The sequence below is a fragment of the Pinus tabuliformis genome, chromosome 8, assembly GCF_031772625.1.
Source record: "Pinus tabuliformis cultivar Carrire ecotype Pingquan chromosome 8, CPIR1, whole genome shotgun sequence".
NCBI lineage: Eukaryota > Viridiplantae > Streptophyta > Pinopsida > Pinales > Pinaceae > Pinus > Pinus tabuliformis.
In genome coordinates this window covers 850,833,140-850,854,538 of record NC_142294.1, presented here as the reverse complement: position 1 = coordinate 850,854,538, position 21,399 = coordinate 850,833,140, and positions in this window count along the sequence as shown.

Sequence of the window (21,399 nt, the reverse complement as noted above, 5' to 3'; positions counted from 1 at the left end):
TCTTTCATCTAAAGTTGCTACTGCAGATCCATCCTTTGTTTGATGCCTGCAGGGCAGCTAGCTTTCTCCTTTATAATTCTCACATTTACAATATTCCCTTGGCTAAACATGGCACTTAATTTTCCCCAGGTTTGTCAGTAGAAACTGAAATTGATGCCATAATCCAAATCATCCTTTCTCTTATTGTTTTGAACCAAAATAAAAATTCAATCAAAAACCCTAGAGATACTATACCTAGCCTAAAATCCATAATTGATTTAGTCATCTTGACTGAGATTGGCAAGGAGAGAGCCCTCTCCTGACCCGGTAGGGCTAGCTACCAAGTTAAGCATGGTTTGATGTTACCCTAGACCTGCCTTCCTTCAGCCTAAGGTAGATTTAGTCACTAAAAATAATGCGAAATTTCCTTACTACAGTTGGGGCCCGAATGCTCTTTATGGAGGAAGGATGCACACAAGCCGTTGTTGAAACGCTTGTTCTTAAACCATCATTCCCCCAACTATAAAATTCCACATGCTCATGCTAGCAAACCCTCGGTCAACCTGAATTAGACATCCCCAACTTGAGCCTTATCACCATTCAGGTTCAAGGTGAAAGATTTTCTAATTTCCGAGTTGTGGTCACTGAATCACTAAAAAATGGAAGCCACCCTACTTCTTCCAATGTCACCTTACTATGGGGGTTAGCCTCCAACAACTCAGGCCCTTGTGGCTCAAAGTAGATGGGGGAATGTAGTTTTGACATGGTGAAAGAATAGAAGATAGGGTGTATGCACTTCTTTGAAAATATCGGTTTTACGCTTTGCAACAGACACACACTACAAGGGAGGGATTATTATTGAAAGTTATCAAAAAGCACGAGATTTTTGAGAGATAGGTCGTGATCATGATTATCATCATTATTTGACCTATAGGAAGGTATGGGGAGTACGTATACTAGTTGTGTAAGAATCATGGTGATCAAGCTAGGAGTTGGAGTCATAATGCACTAGATTACGTCCACATTTTTCTGCAAGGGTGACCATGGCCAAAAAATCATACGAATGTTAAAAACTAAAGCGTTAATTACCCTTTACCTCAAGTGTCCTATCACTCACTATACTTTACCTTTCTTAACTTCCAATGGTCTAGTACTTTCGATGATGCATGCATGTACTTGAGATGATAACCTACCTAATAGCTAAATCAAATATATGACTTCATAATTCATGACCTCGACTAGTAATTAAAATTTGTCAATACTTTTTAAATAACTTTAAGTTAATTCTCTATCTATGCTTTTTGTTTCTCAAAAAAATAGGGTGTCACCGCAGGAAATGGAACCATGATTGTTGCACTTTTTGTAGGAAATCAGACCATGACTTGCAGAACTTCTACAGGAAATCGGACCATAAATTGCGGAGTGTCTACAAGAAATCAAACCATCAATCAGCACGTCTCCCTTGTTTGTGTACAATTCACTGCAAATGAATAAAGGTGTTGACATTGAATGTGAAATGATGTCATTGGATGACTAGCATTGAGGTCATTGTTAACCAATGCAAGGCCCCTCACCTTTAATGAGAGCGAGGACCAAGGTACCCTGATGCATCCTATCAGCTGTGAGTTAATGAGCTGTTGTCAAACCCCTCTGTAGGATCTAGAGTCGAGGAGCCATAGTGATTCCCCATTCTTACTAGTGAGATATCCTATCATTAGTGCATACAAGTTTCAAGGCATCATAAGACTCTAATATTGCACCTACATAACTTGCTGATTTCGATGGGTGGAGATTGTTGGAAGCACAGCATGAGGAAATCCTACATCAGTCCAACACAAGCAATCCATATTTAACTATAAATAAAATTTATGGAGAGGATCCTACTGACCTATAATTTTAACGAGCCTAGGGTAGTCCATGCACACCAAATTTCATTTTTAGAGAGTCTGAAATACATGGAAAAGAAGACTCCAAGGGGGCTCCTTTTCTGTAATTAGTCCATTGGGCACAGAAAAAGGAACAAACATATACCCAATAAACATTCCTCTCATGTTTTACTGAGCACAAGAAGGAACATAGTGAGCTCATTTTGTCAACGGGAAATCAGGAGGAGATAGTGGAAGGAATGATCCCTTCTCTCACCATCTCCAACTCTCTCTTTTCCTCACAATTTCTTCCACAAATTACTCATTGGATTACGGTTTTTGATATAACTTGAATTTGTGCCCATTCACCAAGAAGGTAACATTCTCATCATCAATGGGTTTAACATGAACAAATCCATTATCAAAGAATTTCTCAATTTCATAAGGGCCCAGCCAATGTGTGTTAAATTTTCCTTTAAAGTTCTTAAATTTTGAATCATACAACAATGCCCAGTCTCCCTCTTTGAACTGCTTCTTTTTTATGCCTTTGTCCTGCCATTTAGCTAGTTTTTGCTGAATCAAGTCAGTATGATGAAAATCATCTTTCTTAGTCTCATCCAACACATGGAGTTGCATGATTCTTTGTTATATAGCTTCTTCAAGGTCTTTACCCAAATCTGTTGCCATTTTAAAAGTTTTGATCTGAAATTCAATGGGAAATAAAAATTTCTTTCCATACACCAATTCATAGTGAGGAAAGGAAGTGGTATTTCTCCATGTGATACTGTAGGCCCACAATGCTTCAGGAAGTCAGTCAAACCAATCCTTCTTATGTAATTGCACGATCTTGGTAAGGACTGTCTCGAACACCTTATTTGTTGATTCCACCTGCCCATTGGCATGTGGATGATAAGGGGTGCACTTCCGATGAGTAATCTGATATTTATGCATGGTTCCCTACATAATATTTGACACAAACCGAGTACCTTGATCACTGACTATTTCCTTAGGTACCCCAAATCTTACAAAAATATTAGAAAAAAAATAAATTAAAAGATAAAAAAGAAAAAAAAATCTACCACTGCTTTGTCTGTTGATCTAGGTAGTTCTCTTGTCTCCACCCACTCGTACAAACTAAAATATACTTCTTACCTTTGGACATAGGGTTGATGGGAGCTACAAAATCAAGAGCCCACCTCTCGAAAGGTTTTATGAGAACCTGTGGCTTTAAAGGCATCTCATCTAATTGTACAGGCCACCCTATTCTCTAGTATTTGTCACACTTTTAGACATATTCTCTTGCATATTTGAATAGACTTGGCCAATAGTAACATGAGCAAAGGATCTTGTAAGTTGTCTATTTGTCTGCAAAATGTCCTCCACACAGTTCATCATGTCAGGCTCTCAAAATGTTGTAGATCTCATTTTCCCAAACACACCTACGGATAATCAAATTAGGTCTAGTGAACAAAATATCTCCCCTAATCCAAGAGTAATCAACACTTTTCCTAAAAATTCTCTTTTTTTTTTATTAGATGAAAAATAAGGAGCCAAATTTATTTTAGCAAAGTAATTTTCCATGTCTACAAGCCAAGTTGCTTTAACAAAAATAGAAAACAAATTTTCATCACAAAAGCTATCATTAACAGGAACATCCTCACCTGCATGGTTGAGTCTAGATAAGAAATCAGCTACCTAGTTTTCCTTTCCAGGACTATCCGATACTGTGATGTCAAATTCTTGCAGCAACAAAAGCCACCTAGTAATCTTGCCATTAGTAACTAGTTTATTCATGAGACATCAAATGGTAGAGTGATCAGTGTGTACAAAAACCTCATAGCTCGTGATATACTAAACTTATTAATAATATAAATCACAACAAGGAATTATTTTTTAGTTACTGTGTAATTCAGTTCTGCATGAGTTAAGTTTATAGTAACATAATAAATAGCATGGGTTACATGATCCTTACTTTGTTCCAATACTGCTCCTATGGCTAAATCAGAGGCATTGGTGGAAATATGGAAAGGAAATTTCAAATATGGGCCTCTCAAGGCTAGTGCTAAAGTATTTTTTTCCTTGAGTGTAGCAAATAGAGCTTGACACTCATCATCCTAATGAAATTCAGCTTCTTTAATCAATAATTTAAATAATGGAGAGGCTACCTTTGTAAAATTTTCAACAAATATTTTATAGTAGAGTACAAGTCCAAGGAAATCTCAGATTCTCTTCTAATTGGTTGGTGGGGGTAGTTTTGCAATGACTTTAATCTTTGTCAGGTCAACTTTAATTCTTACAGTTGAAACATGATGACCCACAATAATACCTTCATTCGTTATCATAAAAAAAAAATCATTACTTAATGAGAGATTATTTTCTCTACATCTCTGCAAAACTTTCTCAAGATTATGTAAATATTCTTCAAAAGTATCACCCATGACTGTAAAGTCATCCATATAAACCTCTGCGCAATCATGCAAAAGGTAAGAGAAAATACGAAGGACCACCGATTGGAATGTGGTTGGTGCATTACATAGTCCAAATCGTAATACCCTATATGCATAGGTGCCCCAGGGACATGTTAATGTAGTCTTTTCCTTGTCTTCTGGAGCTATCCTAATCTAATTATACCCATTGAACCCATCTAGGAAGGGAAAATATTTTTTTCTTGCTAAAGTGTCCGACACTTGGTCTATTAAAGGCAACGGAAAGTGATGTTTCAAGGTAGCCCTATTTAGTTCCTTGAAATCCACACACAATCACCATTTACCATTCTTCTTGGGGATAATAACCAACAGAGATACCCACTAGCTATCCGACATAGGATACATGAACCCTACATTTAACAATTTTTGCAATTCGTCTTTCACAATTTACCTTAAAGCGGGGTTCATCCTCATTTGTGGTTGTCTCATGGGCCTTTATTTCTCTTTTATATAAATATGATGAATGCATGTGTCTAGGTGAATGCCTCCCATATCTGTGTAGTCCTAAGAAAAAGTGTCTGAAATTTTTTTCAATGCTTGAATTAACTGTTTTTCCTGTTTAAGGGTTAAGGAAAAATTAATATTCAAAGGTTTTCAAGGAAAATTTTCAACTACCTTGCTCCCCCATTCAGTAATGGAATATGCAGAAAATGCAGATAATAAGGCTAAATGTAGTTCGGTTGTTGTACTATAATCATGAATATCTTGCATATTAGTAATGAAATCTAAATTATGACTAGACTTCCCTTCTTGCTACAGAAAATTAGGGTTAGAAATACAACAATTTATCAAACTTTCTTCTGAATTTTCTTTAAGGCTCATGGCTTGCGTGATTGTCAAATTGGTTAGGTACATTCTGAGTCATCCTCTTCTTCCTCAACCAAATGTGTATTTTCTAATCTTAATAGAGGTTTAGGAGGGGGATACAGATTAAAGTGATTTATTTCAATCCCATGAGTGATGGTCATGTTTCTGAACCTACACCCTATATAAGCATCTATCGTGGCTAACCATGGTCTCCCCAAGATCAAAGGACATCCTCCTAATTTAGTTTTGGGTTGAAGAACATAAAAATCTGCATGGTCCTCCTAGGAATCTAATTATATGACAATGTCTTGTAATGCTCCTTCTAACTTTACGTTAGACCTATCTGCTAATTCTAACATGGTAGGAGTAACGAATAATTCAAAGGTTCCTATTCTGGATAAGGTCTCCATAGTCATTACATTAATGGCTACACCTAAATCAATTAAATTTTTTTTTCGAGGTTGTCCATTCATAAACGTGGTAACCATAGGGATTCCAGGCTCTACATATTATTCAATAACAAATCCAGTAGACATTAAACTTGCAAGCTTTCCACCTACTTGAATTGTAGATAGTTCTCTCTTTTGTCTTCCAGGTCTCTTGGTACATAGATCCCTTACTGTTTTGGCATAGATCAAGATATCTTTAATTGCCTACAACAATGGGATCTTAATGCATATATTTCTCAATTCAGACACAAGATCAAACTCAGGTTATTTTAGTTTCATTTCCAACCTCTTTGGAAAAGTGGCTGGATGGTATGGGATGAGGAAGGCTCTTGTGGCCTTAAAGTAGGTTGTTCTACTGGTTTAGGTGTGGTTTCAACTTCAAGTATTTATAAACTCTCTTCCTCTACAATATATTCAATTATTTCGAGCTGAGTCACCACTTTTCCGGACCTCAGCTGTATTTCCTGCAGTGATAGAAGAAGTTCCTGTAACACAGGAAAAAAAATTCCTGCATCGATTTTGTTGCAATACAGTAGGTAAGAAAAGTGGGATAAGTGACTAATCCAATGTTGTGACCAGATTGGATGGTTTTGTTATTTGAGTTAGACATTGGTTGGGTAGGAATTTTTGTAGGATGAGGTTGATTTGGTGGGGTAGGAAATTGAAGCTCCTACTATTGAGGCTTAATCATTTGATTGGGTGTGGGTTGTGGTGGATAAAAGTTTTGTGAAGGAAAATTCTGAGTGGTTGTTAGGAAACTAGCTCAGAAAAAGATAAAAATATAGATCAATGCCTTAGAATTTAGCGTCTTCGAGGAGGCAACCTCCTTTACATTACACAAATGAACAATTCTTGGATGGTTCAAATGACAAAACTTCCTTTCTATATATAGGAGTCTAAGGGGACACAATATAACCAAGCTGAACTAACAATAATAATATAAAGGCACAAAAATAACAATAGTGGGATTCTATGGGTGACAATAATAACAATATGGGGACAATGGGGGCACAACAATAACAATAAGGGTTACATTGACAATTGTAATGGGGGAATCACTAGTATTATAGGGACCCAACATGCTCCTCTCCTTCAAAAAAGTGTTTTCCTCAACTCTTGAGTAGTTATGGGTGCTTTTGTATAAAATTCCCATCCTCCCATGTGGAATCTTCAATGGTAAGTTCTTTCACTTGATGAGATACTCTGAAATTGATCGATTTCGTAGTTGTCAAGTTGTTTCTTTGAATGCTTCAGGTTCCAATATGATTTTACTTCCTCATCAAGTTCTAGAAATATTGTTTGAATTGGAACCTTGTCACCTATAACCTTCTTTAAGCATGAAACATGGAAAATTGGGTGCACTCGGGAAGCTGGAGGAAGTTCCAATTTGTATGGCATAGTACCTATCTTTTGCAACACCTTGTATGGGCCATAATACTTTGGTGATAATTTATTATCCTTCTTAGCTTGCTGTAGGGACATTTGTTTATATGGTTGTAGCCGTAGGAATACCCAATCACCTGCACCAAAACTTCTTTCGCTACGATGTTGATCTACTTGCACTTTCATTCTATTCTATGCCAATGTAAGGTTATCCTTTAAGAGTTAGAGAACTTGTTGATGAAGCTCGATGTGATCTTCCACTACTTGAACCTTAGAATTTTATCTTAAATATGATGTGATGGATCGTGGATGATATCCATAAAGTTCCATAAATGGGGTCATTTTTGTTGCAGTATGGAAGGAAGTGTTATACTACCATTCAGCCAGAGGCAACCATTTGACCCATTGTGTACATTTATTAGATACAAAGCAACGAAGATATCCTTCCAGACATTTTTTTACTATCTCGGTTTGCCCATCAGATTGAGGATGATAAGATGAGCTATGAGCTAACTAAGTCCCAAGACAAGAAAATAATTATGTCCAAAAATTTCCAGTGAAAATGGGATCTCTGTCGCTTACAATAATCTTTGGGTTTCCATGTAGATTTTGAATTATTTCCATAAATGTAGTAGAAACTGTACTCGCTTTAAATGGATGAGATAATGCACAAAAGTGTGCATACTTTGTAAATTCATCAACTACCACCATGATAACACTCTTTTCCTCAGACTTAGGTAAACCTGTGATAAAATCCATTGAAAACGCCTCCCAATGTTGGCTTGGAATGGATAAGGGTTGTAATAGTCCTGGGGTCTTAATTGTTTCAACTTTATTTTGTTGGAAAACCAAACATTCCACCACAAAATTTTTAATATCTTATTTAAGGCCATCCAAAAAAATATCTTTCTTAACCCCGTGGTAGGTTTTTAGAAATCCTAAGTGCCTTCCTAAGGGAGAGGTGTGCAATTCCCTAGGAATCTTTTGTTTGAGTTGGAAATTCTTACATAGGTATAACCAATCCTTGTACCATAACGAATCATTTTTCCAGCTAAATGTATCAGATATACTTGGATCCTATTGTATCTTTTGAATGAGTGCCCACACTTCCTCATCATTCTTCCATTCACCCCTTGCTTCATTTATCCAATCTGGTTGGATAATAGAAATGGTGCAAAGAAATGCTTCCACGTCATCATCCTTTCTTGAGAGTGCATCTACCACAACATTTTTCTTCCCTTTTTTGTAGATGATTTCAAAGTCATAGCCCAACATCTTTGTGACTCATTTTTGTTGCTCTTCTGAAGATAATATTTTTTCTGAAAAGTATTTAAGGCTATCATTTTCTATTTTTACCTTAAAGTGTTTTCCCATTAGGCAGGGTCCCCATTTCTTAAGTGCATGTAGTATTGCCAGCATTTCCTTCTCATAAATAACTTTGTGTAAATACTTCCCTTTGATTTGACAACTTTTGAAAGCAATGGGTATTTGTTTTTGAATTAAAACAACACCAATACCATTTCTTGAGGCATCACATTCAATAATAAAGGTTTTTGTGAAGTCTAGTGTAGGTAAGACTGGTGCTTGGCACATTGCCTCTTTAAGATGTTCAAAGGCCTTCGTCACTTTTGGAGTTCTTTAGAATGCATCTTTCTTCAATAATGTTATTAGAGGTGTTTCTATTCTCCCATAATTCTTAACAAACTTTTGATAATACCCTTTCAACCCATGAAATCCTCGTAGATGCTTTATGGATGTGGGGATTTTCTATTCCATAATAGTTTTAATTTTTCTATGGTCTACCTTAACACATTCATGAGATACAATATGACCCAGTTATGCCACCTCTTGCACTCCAAAGAAACATTTGGACATTTTTTCATATCATTGGTTCTCCTCCAATAGTTTGAGCACCATGTCAACATGTTGTACATGATCCTTCCAAGACTTGTTGTAGATTGGTATATCATCAAAAAATACTAACACAAATTTTCTAAGGAAGGGTTTGAAAATGGAATTCATCAAACCTTGAAATGTAGAAGGGGCACTAGAAAGGCCAAAAGGCATGACCAAAAATTCATTATGACCCTCATGAGTACTAAATATTGTTTTTGGAATGTCTTTAGTCCTCATTCTGATTTGATGATATCCTGAATGAAAATCCAACTTGGTGAAGTAAATTGATCCATGCAATTCATCCAATAATTCATCAATGACAAGAATGGGAAATTTATCTTTAATAGTGAGCTTGTTGAGCTCCCTATAATCTGGACACATGCGCCATGATCCATCCTTCTTGTGGACCAATATTGCTGGAGCAGAGAAAGAACTTTGACTAGGTTGAATTATAGTAGCCTCTAGAATTTCTACAACCATACGTTAAATTTCACTCCTTTGGACATAGGGATATCTGTAAGGCCTGATGTTTGGAGGAACAATTCCTAGAATCAAATTGGTAGCATGATCATGATCATGAATATGTGGGAGGCCCTTTGGAGTCTCAAACACCTTGGAATGATTGTCCAACACTTTTTGGAGGTCTAGAGAAATGGATGATTTTGATGTGGGAACCTCTAGCGAACATAACTGTGCAATTATGCCTCATTCTTCCTTTAGAAGCTTTGTCATTCCATTAGAGCTAATTATCTTTCTCGGTTTCCCTGTAATACCCATTAATTCAATTTCCTTTCCTTTTGAAGAGAATTTCATGAAAATTTCTTGAAAATTAAAAGCTATTGTACCCAAGGGTTGTAGCCATTGGAATCCTAGTACAACATCAACACCACCCATTGCAATGGAAAGCATTGGGCTATTCAATACATATTCTCCCATGGATATCTTAATATTATGGCACTTTCTTGAGTAATTTATGATTCCCCTACTTGCAACCATCACTTGACATTCTGGTGCTGGATATAGGAAGCAATTCAATTCTTTGGCTATCTTATAATGAATAAAGTTATGGGTACTTCCCGAATCAATCAGCACTATTACTATTTTCTTCTTGATATTCCCTTCTATCTTGATAGTTTGAGGAGTGGTAATTCTAACCAATGCATTACAAGATATGATCGAATTCATTTATTCTTTTTATAGGGTTTTTTTTCCTGGTGTATATCCTCTTATTTTGACATTTCTTGTTCCTTTTCTTCATCCTCTTCACAATCTATGTAAAATAATTTATTCTCAGCACACTTATGACGTTTATTATATTTTCTATCACAAATGTAATAGAGCCCTTTTTCTCTTTTTTATTCCAATTGTTGTGGTGTAAACCTTGTAGGTTGTGGATGGCTAGGGGTAGCAACACTTCCCTCTTTATGATTGTGAGTGGTAGGCTTCCTTGTTGCCATAATTTTGCTTCCCATTTTTCTTGCCAACCTAAATGCCTTCTCCAATGAATGTAGTTCGCAAAGGCAAACCTCATGTTGGATGTTATCTTTAAAGTCCCTAAGAACATATCAATCTTATGCTCCTCTGGAATATCTTTTACCCTTATATTAAATTTATGGAAGTCCTCAATGTACTCCATCATTGAATCATTTTGTTTGAGATTCATCAATTGGCTAAAAAAAGTATTGATTTTTGTATCCCCATAATGTGCTATCATTTCATTCATAAGAATAGCCCAAGTGAAAATTTGTTTATGAGATCAAAGCCATTGATACCATACAAATTGATTTGGTTCCAAATATAAATTTGCACTGCGTACCTTTGGTGTGTTTTCCACGTTATGGAGATAAAAAAATTGCTCCATCTATAGTATCCATGTTTCGGAATCCTTGCCATCAAACTTCTTCATTTCGATCTTTGGAACATGGTGGTTCTTTGATCCAACGTTAGAGTCTATGAAATCATGATTAACATTTATTTTGTTCTCAACATGAGTTTCCTTTACTAACCTTTCGCCATTAGTAAGCATTCCTTGTAGAAACTTTGTCAAATATGTCTTCAAATATTCCATGCCTATCTTCAAATCTGTCTTCAAATATGTCTTCAAATTGTCCATCTTAGTTTCCATGCCATCCATATTAGCTTCCACATCGTCTATCTTAGCTTCCACGTCAATCATCTTAGCTTCCACACCATTCATCTTGGCTTCTACGCCTTTCTTTAAGCCATCCATATTAGCTTCCACGCCTTTCTTTAAACCATCCATCTTAGCTTCTACGTCCTTCCTTAAATCATCCATCTCAGGTTCTGTTACTTTTTGTGTGAGTGAAATTTGTGTACTTGATCTTGTAATTTTGATATATCATGTTGCATTTCTTCCTCTTCTTCATGAGTCATTCTAGAGTTTTGAGGTTGCTTAATAGGTGTTTCCATTTTCTTTCTTTGGGGAATCAGTTACCAATAATAATGCTTCACTTTTCCCTTTGAATTTCTTCAAACTAATTTTTCAAACCAAGCTTATGCAAAAATTGAAAAAAAAAAAAACTACACACCCCTTTTTTCACTTTGTAGGAATTTGATATTGAATCTTATGTATTTCTGTGATTTCATCTCTTCCAATTCTAAAATTATGACCACTCGTAGCCCTCTCTGTCCTATTTCCAATGCAACCAGTCTGATCAAAATTGGATTCTCTAAGAAATATTTATGTACAATCTCCCAAGATGACCTGAATATATACATTTTCAAAAGAGCGAACTTGTATGAAGTTACATCTGTCTCTGTTTTGAACTTTGGATCTAAAAACTATATACAAGAAACCAAAGTCCATCCTCTTTTTGTAACTTATGAAATTTTAATCTGATTCTCAGAGAGATAGTTATGACGATTCTCCCATGATGACCTATTTGGAATGTAATTTGGGGGTCTGCAAAAACCCTAACTTCCTCACACTATATCTCTGAAAACATAACGAGAGAAGATCTGAAATTCGGAGTCGAGGTTTAGACTTATTTATTCTAAAATTGGTTTTTGTTTTAGCTTCTTAAACTTCGTAGCCAAAGATTTATAGCGAAAATCCCACAATGGACTATTTTAGCTTAAATTCTAGAGCTTGCAAAACCCTAATTTCCTCAGACCATATATCCAAAAATATAGTGAGACAAGCTCTAAAATTTAGATCCAAGGTTTAGCACTATTTCGTCTCAAATGGGTTTCTTTTCTCTTCTGAAACATCATAGAAAAAAGGTTATAGTGAAAATTCCACGATGACCTATTTGGTGCAGCGAAACCCTCGAATCCAAGGCTCTAATACCAAATGTTAGGAGACCAACTCACAAAAAGATAAAAATATAGATCAACGCCTTAGAATTCTGCCTCTTCGAGGGGGAAACCTCATTTACATTACAGAAATGAACTATTCTTGGATGATTCAAATGACAAAACCTCCTTTCTAGATATAGGAGTCTAAGGAGACACTATATAACCAAGCTGACCTAACAATAATAATATAAAGGCACAAAAATAACGATAGTGGGATTCTATGGGGCACAATAATAACACTATGGGGATAATAGGGGAACAACAATAAAAATAAGGGAAACAATGGCAATAGTAATGGGGGAATGACTAGTATTATAGGGACCTAACAGTGGTAGGGTAAGAAAAGTTCTCCTACCAAGGTTGTTGTGGAGGCCAAGGCTACCGGGACATTGGAATATTCAACATGTAATTTTGATTATAAGGAACTCGAAAATGTGTCTGAGCCATACCTGTAGCATGTTGTTTCCATGGTCTTGAGGTACGAATGCATAAATTACATTGACATATCCTTGATCTGCTAGATATGCTACTTTGATTTCAAGAAGTGAAAGACATTAATCAGTGGAGTGCTCTTCTTCACAGGTCTGGCATACCTCTATGATATATGTGGGACATTCCCTTAATGAATGCTTCTTCTTGCATTTCAAATAGAGCATGACTAGGGATTTTTGCAGTTTGTCCTATTTTTCCTATTTCTTCTTAACCTTCCAAAAATCTAATTGAGAATATAATGTGCTAAGAATATTAGTCTTAAAATTTTCAAATAAATTACCCATTTCAGCTTTGGTTACTCCAGCTCCAACAATTGAGTTGACAAGCTTGGAAGAAGTATCCCTTGTTCCTCCTCTGACTTTAGAATTTCCTCTTGAATATCGCCGAAATATCTCACATACTTCATCATAGACCAACTTTGGTATGTCACATCCTCCCATTAAATTCAAAATATCCAGAGATTTTTCTCTAACATCTTTGAGAAGAATTTTTCTTTTAGTATCCTTGCTTAGTTGATTCATTTCCAATCTCTACAGATCATATTGAAATCTCTCGACTAAGTCCTCAAGACTCTCCCCCTCCTTCTGATTCATGCCAAAAATCTCTTCTCTGAGGTCCCTAGTCTTGCAATAATCTTGATATTTCCTTAAGAACACCTTTTTCATTTCCTCCCAACTTATAATGGATTTTGAAGCCAATCCCATAAACCAGCTGAGAGTTGCATCCTTCAATGTTGAAGGAAACAACCTCAGCTTCTTACCATTTTAAAAATGGTCATAGCTCGTACATAACACATTGAACTCGAATAGAAAGGCATTAGGGTTTTCACTGGGAACCCCATGAAAGTTAGGCAAGACTGAAGGAGGAATATTATTCATCTAAGTAACTCCACCAACTTCCCTAATAGGGAATTCAAATTTGACCAGTTCTTCTTCCTTCTCATTGTATCCATTTGTGTGAACAATCCCCTCTGCATGAGCCATTCTAGACCAAAAGGAACTCGGGCCTTAATAAACTACAGATTTTACGGAATCAATGATTTGGAATTCTGGTTCTTGAATAGGATTTCCAAGGAATTCCTTTTCAGGATGACCACTAAGAAAATATGTTGTTTTCCTTATCACAGGAGATTCCAAATGGGTAGTAATAGAATATTTTCCTGTAGAAGATTTGATTGTAGAAGCAAGAATATGTTTTCGGCTCTTTTAAGGACCATAGGCCTCCTAACGAGACTTTTCCTCTCTTGCAACCTTATATCTTGTAGACTTCTTTTCCCTTGACTTTGTATTAGTAAATGAAGTGGTTCTCGCATCACCACAAAAGACATTTATAGATGTTGGACCCAATCATCTACTATGCAAACAAATTCAAAAGAAACTACTTACCAAACAATCAGGACACGACTTTGGAAAATTTCTGACCTCCTCCTGTGCATGGGCTTTGCCCTTCATCTTACCACTTCCACTCCCCCAGTCCTGAAAAATCACAAAAAATGAATGTAAGACAAAAATGCTTCAGCATTACCCTTTAGCACCTCCCCAGAAACGACACCAAAATGTTGAGTCAAATTATTTCCTTATAATTTGATTAACATAAATGATCAATCCACAACAGGTAAGTTTGTGATATGCCACGCAAAATAGATGCAGGCTTAACACTGTAAGTGTTGTTTAATATAACTAGCGAATCATACAAACCAATGACTTTATCCCACATCAATCACTTAGTAGCAAAGGCTATAGAGTGCATCAAAAATCCCTCTACAGCTCTTAAGATTGCTAATAATGATTAGGAAAATATACATAAATCAACTTACAACAAACTCAGAAATTCAATCAACATTAGAAATTAAATCTTCATTAAATGAATTCCACACATTAATAGGAAACTAGTTCATTTAATCAAGTGCTGATGATAGATTTGAAAGAGTGCGTTAGCTGTAGAAATAAATTATTATTACATAACAGAAATAAAATGCATAAACACTAAACTACGGGAGTTGTGAGCAAAGGGGGCCCTCCCTTACTCACAACCCCTTCAAATTAGAAAAGATTTCTCACTGAAGTAGATAGAACATATTATTTTGTATTAGCCTGAAAAGGATACAATCAAGTATAGTTTGATATACAGACCTAGCTAAAACCAACCCAACAACACAACAATCCCCTATTATAAAAACTAGAAAAGAATTCATACATTTACAAAAGCCCATATATGGCTCGAAGTAAGGAAGACTACTAATCTAAGCCATTGACTATTACAAAAATGTTGAATTTAACCATACTAGGTCTAATACATAGCTAAAAGCATGAATTAGATGAAATTCATTACATGGTTGTAGCTTTCCTTCAAATGGGCAACGAGAGAAGGTTTATGAATATGGACGTATTGTTGGCAGATCTGAAAAGGACAATATGACAACATCTATATGTGATATATTCCTCACAAAACCCATGTTCCCATTTGACTTAGATAATTGTCGAACATAGCTAACTGTTGATGTTGCTGTAGGATATCCAGGCAGTTACAGGAAATCCACGAATGCAGGAATTCTAGAGTGTTTTCAAGAAATATGATCGCACAACTGTCTACAGGATTTATGGTCTTATTTCCAAATGAGAAAAAATCTGCACAATAACTCTAGATTAGTTGGCATGGTAATTAAATAAAGAATAGTTGGTTGTAAGGAATACTTAAAGTTAAGGTAAAAGACACTTTCTCATGTTAATTTGTATACCTTCAGCTTATGGCACTATGTTGGAAAAAACATAAAAGTTATAACCAAAATAGGCATAATAGGGGTTAGAGATAGTTCAAAATCGGAGAGGTAAAGTATGGAAAAGGGTGTCAAAATTGGACAAGACCAAGCCCCAACAGCGTTGTGTGCATGTTGTACATGTCGTGTTATGTACATATGATGTTGTGTGCATGATTATATATGTGGTGTTGTGTACATGTTGTACGTGTGGTCCTCTATGAAGGTGGTGTTGTGTAGATATTGTGCATGTGGAACTGTGTACATGAAATGTCATGTACATGTCATGCATGTGGTGCTATGTAGATGTAGTATTGTGTACATGTTGTATAGGTGGTGCAGTGTACATGTCGTGTTTTGTACACATTGTGCAAGTGGTTCCGTATACATGTGATGTTGTGCACACGTTTCACATGTGGTTTTGTGTATAAGTGGTACTATGTACATGTTGTACATACTGTACTAGTGTACATGTGGTATTGTGTTCATGTCATACATGCTTTGTTGCGAGCAGGTGGTACTATTGTGTAGATGTGGTATTGTGACATGTGTATTCATTATGTTGTAATCTATGTATGTATTGTATCGTGTTGTATACTGGGTATAGGTGTATGTATCATGTTGTGTTGTACACCAAATGTAGGTCTATATATTTTGTTGTGTTGTGCATGAGCTGTAGGTGTAGGTGTATGTGTCGTGATGTATATCAGGTGTAGGTGTATGCATTGTGTGATGTAGTGTGGATGTATGCATTATGATGTACATTGTGTATGTGTACATGATGGAAGAGAAGAAAAGGAATTGGGTGCTTTATGGGCATGGAAACCGTCTGGTATGTGTACAAGAAGAACAAAGGCCAAAGTAAGGACTAATGAATGATAATTATTAGTATTTTGTTTTATTTTCATTATACATATGACCTATGATTCTAATCTATGATGGTTATATGTGATATATGGTTCAGGATTATGATGATTGCATGTGATTCATTATTTTGATTTATGATGGTTGTGTTTTAAGATAACCTAATGTGATATGTTTATTCATAATTATTTGATCAAACATGCTAGTTTGACTTGTTGTGATAGGAAGTAAACAAGATTGAAAGTGTACCTTATTGACGAGCTACCAATGAGGTATGATGTGAATTTATTTCAACTCCTATGTCTTCTATGATGAATACACGAACCCGTACACGAAGCTCTGGATCTTCACAAAATTATTCTCTTCAAAGGCCTCCTTCCAACACAAGCAAAACATCCCTTGATCCTCAGCGAAATTACGATGAACCTCTCCTCTCACAGGATTAAAATAGAATAACAGAACATAAACTCATGTGGAATATTTGAAAAGACTTCTCTCTTTTATTTATTTCAAAAGATGAATTACAACGCTGGAAGATATAGATAAACTTCAATCAAAGGTAGACTACTTGGGCATTTACTAGATGCTATACCTTAAATTAAGATGCACTCCAGAGGCTACCTGGCCCTTTGTAGGCTTTGTCTGTGAACTTTCTAAAACAAACACAGGATCAAATTTAATGAGTTCAACCACTTTAGGTTCTTGCCAGGGTTGTCATGTCCTGATACATAGGATTTTCAAACTCAACTCTAAAATATACTTTCTTTGTGATGCAAGTAGATTGAACACATATGTTCGTCGATGTAGAGTTGGAATATTATCTTAGACTTCAAACAACAATACTCTCACTCTCAAACTCTCCAACTCCGAATGTCCCAATGAGCTCTACTTCTCTCTTTTTATAGGATGAGAAGGAGATGAACATGAGACAATCGTACTGAGATTCTAAGATATGGATCACATCACACCAAAAGACAATTGTACTGATATTATGAGATGTGGACCAAATCACACCAAAAATTGGAGAAGTGCTCTGAGTCTCGAAAGCTTAGAATTTTTACAAAGTAGAGATTATTCCAAATCCTACGGAAAATATATTTACAATGTCGATATTTTTGTCGTAAAATCCAATGAAAATAAATCGCTATCAAAGTCAAGTGACAAGACATTACTGTACATTGTGTATGCTTTTCAAGAGAAGCTGATGAGAACCCTTGAAGTATTTTAAGTTATGTTCCCAATGGATTTGTAACAGGGAATCGACCATTATCATAATGGTATGCTCCGCTAGTCTCCCATGCTTTTGTATAAATCCTTTGGATAATCATTGGTTTCTCGAGAGTAATCTGATGGTTTACATTGTTTCAGACTAACCAACGATGATGTCCTCTCATGAGGTAGCCTAATATGCAATCATTAGTAAAATTATTTAGATCTGCAATAGTCTTATAGGGAAGATGAAAACACTCCATGCCATTACACTCCATTCACTCCTGGTAATCACTTTTAAAGTCTCTTTCAAAGTACCTTGGATACATAGTAGTATTATTTATCCTATACCATCTCTACCATTCTTTTAACCAAGTTGGTTGTAATAGTAACTGTGTAATGATGACAGGTCCAAATTTTAATAACGCATAATCTATTTTTGATCTTTATTCTTTACATGAGATTCCACCATAGATCTTTATAGCCTTGGAAATTATATACAAAGTCAAGAAATAAAAGGCTTGGATCCTTTTGTTGCCACATTATTCTTTCAGGATGTTCAGGATATCCAGTTCTATTCATAGTATAATATTTATGAATGTTTTGGTTCTATTGCTTCCCTCATTCCATATCAGACTTATATCATGAAAAATTTCCCTTAATGCTTCATCTGCAAGATCATAATACATCATTGATTTCTTATACACCATATCAGGTATCCAAGCACTATATTTAGGGTAAATCTTTCTTTCTGATATAAGGTGTTGTAAGTCTTGATGAGGCTATCGATTTGCATCCATAACTTTGGTGTTTCTTAATTTCCAAGTACGTTTCCATTTTTCAGCATATATTGGCCATTAGGTGTTGTCTGGGATATTTCTAAGTTCTTATTTCTGTGTTTTAGGGTCCCATTCAATGAAAATAATGATTATATGATTTTCTTCTTTTAGATACTCCTGAATCAAAAAAAATGTAGTAGACAATACCTTTCTCCCTTTATATGCTCGACACCAAAATGAAAATTTGCAAACAAATCTTTCCATTTGGAAAACTTGGATTCTCAAGGATATTTTATGTCTTTTGTTAACACTTTATTTAAAGCAAAAGCATCAATGCTGAGAAGAAACCTTTTATGTATGAGGTTGATGTCAAATTTGTTTATACAATTCCATGCATCTATTACCTTTTTTTCAATTGTAGAATAGTTTTGTTCTTCTTGGTTCCATGTGCCTGAAGAAAACTGTATAAATTGTTCTTCTCCTTCTTTAGTTTTCTTGAGAATACCTCACAATCCAATGTTGTTGGCATAACTTTCTACAATTCTTGGCAAATCCTCATCTATAAGGTAAAGAATAGGTAAAGTTTTTACCTTAGAGTTTATTTGTTTGATGTCATTGGTATGTTCTGAAGTCCAAGGCACTGTACCTTTTTTCAATCTTTGATTGAACAATTTTCTTTCATGGACACATCCCTCATAGAAATTGCTGGCGTAGTTCAAACGACAAAGGAATATCTAAAATTGTTTTTATATGTGATCATATCTGGAAATTTATCAGCAAATTCAAGTGCATGCTTTTGCAATGTGATTTGGCCATCCTCAATAGTATGTCCTAGGAATTTGATCTTTTTTTGAAACAATTCCATTTTCTTCTTGCTTAGTACGAGCCCACTTCTTTTCACTACCTGCATAAAAATGTGTACATGTTTGAAATGTTCTTCTATAGATTTAGAGAATATTAACACATCATCAATATATACAATGAGCCAATCAAATCATGGCTTGAAAACCTAGTCCATGGCCTTTTGAAATTTGATGGTGCATGTTTTAGGCCAAAGGGCATAACATTCCACTCATAATGACCAGTAGGATTGTTGAAGTAAATTTTGAGTCTATCTTCTTCCTTTACCACAACCTTCCGAAACCTAGATTTCATATCAAATTTGGAGAAAAATTTAGCTCCTACCCTTTGGCTTCTTGGGCTTCCTCTGGGAAATAGATATGCATCATCTTCTGGTAGAGAATTTAGAGCTTTGTAATTTATGACTAATCTGGGAACACCTCTAATATTTTATGAGTATTTATTTACATAGAACTCGTAGATGTTCCAAGGATTGTTAGATTCTCTTATCAATATTCTTTTTAAGACATTTGACATTTCCTTTTGGCATAGATTTTTGTACTCATTATTCATAGGTACGGCTCCACTCTTACATAATTTTACATCGTATTCTTATTTGAACAACAATGAAACTTTGTGTTTCTTTCTATGTTAGAAAGAATTTGGGTTTTCAGAACAACAATCCTTTTCTAATTGCTCTCTGAGCTCTGATATTTTTTGTTTTACTTTTCAGGACTGTAGCTATTCTTTTATTCTGAGAGAGGACTTGAAGTCCTTTAATTCTCTTAGTTTTGTTTTTGCGATATTAAGTTCCTGCATAGTCAGAACCATGGTGGATATTCTTGGTGTTGAAATAAAAATCAATGTGATGGTTTGTAAGAAACCTTTGTTATCGGGGATAGATATAAAATAACTAGCTTTGACATCCTCTAATCTGGTCGATCCAAGTGGTTCAACAACATCAAGAAAAATATTTCCTAAAATACAATCAATTGGAATATTTCCTACTACAAACTTCATTTTCATACAATATCTTGAAAAACAAAGACCTTCACTCGAGACTTCATATTGAAAATCTTGTGTACCTACCCTAGTGACTTGCCTGTATGCAGGTGTCTAGTATTTGGCTAATATCACTTTTTTGTTTAAATCATTTATATCTGCATCCAAATCTATTAATGTTATGAGAGTGAAGTTTTCTGCTTATATATTAACATTTAATAGTACAGGGCACCGCTAATATTGAATGGTCATGATCTACATATTGCCCAAATCCTATGCCACTATTTTGCATATCTTAAAAAATCTTGACATTAGGATTTTCTATGAGTCCTTGCCATTTTCCCTTTACTATTTGAGAGATTTTTTCTTTCAGCTCAACTATTTCCTTTTTTAAATGATGAATCTCATAACTGACTTCTCCTAGAGTGAAAGACCTTGGTTTTGTATGTCGTTGATTTCTTTGAAAATATTTTGCATTTTTTTCATAAGAAGCATCAACAAACAATGCTTTAGAAATATTACCTTTTAGGTATTACCAAGATATCTGCATCTGATTTATAAAAATGTTTCTAGAATTTTTTCTTTTATTTATCCTTTTGCAAGCATCTTGGTACTTGCTAGAACTTTTGATTCATCATATATACACTTTCTCTTTGGCTGGTTCCTTTTATGTTTATGTTTTTGAGCTAAAGTATGAGTCTGTCATGAAAGGGTTGTAGTTGCACTCATCAGTATTTGTGCAATTGCACTATTGGACATTCAACTGTTCTTCAGTACGTTTAGATTCAGATAAACTTTAACTAGATTATTATGATGAGCTGCAACAATTTTTCTTCCTCAGGTGTACTTCTTCCTTGAAGTGGATTCTCGATCTTCTAGAGCCATATTCTTGTGTCTATTTTCCTCTATTTTCTCTTGACGCTCTTCCTTGAGGACATTTGTTTGTAGTATGTCTAGTCTATCCACATAACCAACATGTAATCATATTTTTCCTTTGAGACTTAAGATGGATATCTTTGGGCTCATAGAAATTGTTAGCTACCTATACCAATAGGTTTCATATTTCATGATTGGCAAAGAAAGTTCCAAATATGCTCTGCTTTGGTGATGCAAAGATCCCATATTTCCAAGAGAAGACAATGTGTGTATATAGCTTAATGTTGACTCAATTTTGATGGATGGTCCAACAGCCTAATCTGGATCATGCCATGTTTTAATTTTCTGTTGTAGAATAGAGAAAGAAGTCTGTCCAAACTGTTTAATCTTGGCAGACCA